This window comes from Condylura cristata, unplaced genomic scaffold (assembly GCF_000260355.1).
Source record: "Condylura cristata isolate star-nosed mole 26May11 unplaced genomic scaffold, ConCri1.0 scaffold00006, whole genome shotgun sequence".
NCBI classification, from domain to species: Eukaryota; Metazoa; Chordata; class Mammalia; order Eulipotyphla; family Talpidae; genus Condylura; species Condylura cristata.
In genome coordinates, this window is record NW_004567107.1 from 64,323,055 (window position 1) to 64,326,136 (window position 3,082).

Below are 3,082 nucleotides of genomic sequence, written 5' to 3' on the forward strand. Positions count from 1 at the left end.
AAAAAAAAAATAGAAGGGAGAAACAGATGGAGGAGAGACAGAGACAGAAAGCTCAAAAGAGGCAGAGAGATGTAGAGAGAAGGCGCAGAGAGACAAAGACAAAATGAGGCAACAGGGAAAGACCAAAACAGCAAGAATGGGAAAAGCAGTGACAGGAGAATCTCCTGGTCTTAGGTCTCTCCAGTCTTCCTCCCCAGGGTTTGGGTCTTCCTTGATACTCTTTGGTTTCCACAGCAACAGGGAGGGCCATGCCAAATTTGCATATGCATTTATATCCTCCTTCTGCATAATTCAACAGGTCTGTGCATATTCATGAGACCAAATGAAGGTGACTCTTCCAATCTCTCCTCAAAACCCAGCCAAGGTGCCCCCTGCTTGCAGGATGTGGTCACAGCACAGTCCTGACTCAGCACTGCTAACACTACACACCTTTGTGAGTCCTACTTCTAGACTTCCTCAAGCGATGCACCTCTGCCATGTCCCTCTATTGTTCCCTCAGTCATTCAGGCCAGCTATTGGTACACATGCACACGTGCACACACCATGTGCACACAAAGACGTGTGTGTGTGTGAATTCTGGCATGTATGTGGCAGAGAGTGACTGAAACTCACCCTGGCTCCCTGGAGGAGGAGGTCCCTCAGTCACACTCCTACCTGGGTGTTTCGCCAAAGAAAGGATCCCCAATAGGATCTCATTGAGGGAGGCAGGGCTGTAGACTAGCTGCAGCTCTGCCAACATTGAGGGGCCTAGGAAATTGCGACCTCCACATGAAAACTGACAGAGACCTTAGTTCTGCTCAGAGTCACCAGAGGAGGGTCTCCCTGAAGCTATCAACATTGAGGCACCAGTTCGATCCCCAGCCAGGGAGCTAACCCACATGGCACAGCAGACCACCGCTGTCTTGCCCACTGCTTCCCTCAGCGGTGTATTTTAGTAGATCTGCCTGTTCTGCTCCCCACTCTGTCTGTGGTGAATCCTCTCACACATACACACACCATGCACCTCTGGCCTGCACCCCACTTCTTGTATTCATAAGTAAATAAAATAAATCTTTAAAATAAATAAATAAAATGGCAGATTTGAAAGCTCTTGTTGGCTGAGGGGCTTCTCCAGAGTCTATTCCAGCCATAAACACATCTCCCCCTGGATCCTTACAGTAGCTTCCTCACTATTCTTCCACTCTAGCAATCAATCTGAACCATTCGCTATAAACCACCCATCTCATGCCCCACATCACACCCACCTTAAAATCTTCAGTAAGTCTCACCCCTAAGAAAAGCCTTAAGTTCTTTGGTCAGGTGCTAAGCCTTTCCAGTCATGCAGCCCTGATCCTTGCCCTTCTGGGCTTGAGTTGCAGGGCTCATCTCTATGCTGTTTCCCACCTGTGTGTTTTAGCAGCCTACCCTTTTCTCAGAATGTCCTTCTCACTTTTATTATAGTTTTCCTTCAAGATTCGACACCGGCATCACTTCCCTTCTTTGCCTGTTACTAAGACTAAACTAGAGGCTCTGAAAACCTAAAGTCCCTAATCATAGTGAAACTATATACTAGGTTTCAGCCTTCATGACTTTAGAAGTTCCAAGCCCAGTGACTGTATTTTTCACATTTGGGATGATAATTAACTACTTATTGTATTACAGAGGGGTCACTGAGTACACTAAGAGGCCAAATTTCAAACCTAAACTATCCTGTGACAGTGGGTGGGAAACTTGCAACACACAGCTGAAGGGATGGGTGACTCCTTTGCAAATACTGACACCTTGTGGCCAGATTCAGAAGTGCAGCCAAATCTCACCTAGGTGCGATAAAGGACCAAAGTGAGGTTGGAGATAACTGACAAATTTGGGCCTGATCCCTGAGCTCCACTGGTTGTCCAGAAAAATGAGAGGCAAAGGAGAGGCAGACACTGAGGAGGGAGTCTTCAGAATCCAGTACTTGTGTCCTTTTAACAATTGCTGACTTCCTAGCAAAGTTAAGAGCAAAGGCTGAGATGTAGGCAATCTTCATAACATGTTTGGAATGAGGAGCACATGTGGCCAGAGCCTAGTGTCCCAGTAAACCAGAAAAAAAATGACAGTTACTGAGCAAAACAGTCTTTTAATATCATGCAGTAAATGGATTTGTATCTTGTCCCTCTAATCTGGACACAAGGAGATAAAGAAAACAATAGAATAACATCAGGTGTAGGTATAGAGCCACACTGGGAAGCTTAATAATATTCATTCATTCATTCATTCACTTATTTAATACTTATCAAGCACCTACTATGTCTCAAGCAGTGTTCAAGCTTTTGGGTTACATCAGTGAACAAAACAGATTCCATTCAGAGCTTGCATTCTCATCAGGAGACAGGCAATACACATTTTTTTAAAAAATAATGATGTTTATTTCTACATAATTTTGTGCATGTTTCCATTTCAGCTGTAGTCCCTTGGGTTTCCCATCACCAAATCATCCATGTGCCATCACCATAGTCCAGTGTATTTCCCTCCCCCCACTGTTTTTGATCCCATTCCCCACTCTACCCCCATAAAATGTCTCTGATATATAGCTGTTCATTATTATTATTTGCTGCTGCTTTATACTCCTGCTATGAGTGAAACCATCTGGTATTTTTCCTTTTCTTTCTGGCTTATTTCACTAAGTATGATCTTTTCTAGCTCCATCCATGTTGCTGTAAAAGGCATGTGCTTATTTATTTATTTATTTTGGTTGCTGAGTAATATTCCATGTGTATATGTACTATATCTTTTTTAATCCAGTCATCTACTTTTGGGCATTTGGGCTGTTTCTATGTCTTTCCAATTGTAAATAAAGCAGCAATAAACATGGGGGTGCAGGTGTCTATTTGAATCAGTTTTTGTGTCTTTTGGGAAAAACAATACACATTTTAAGGAAGTAAATTGTATGTAGAAGGCAAGTAAGAAAACATGAGGGAGGGCAGAAAAAGGAGATAAAAAGTGCTTGAGGCCCTCCCTGGTGGTGCAGCAGGTTAAAGCACAGCACTCAGAAGCTAAAGCCACTTCCACATGAGTTCAATCCCCGCCTGCCTAGGAGGTGATCCGCATGGCGTGGCAGACC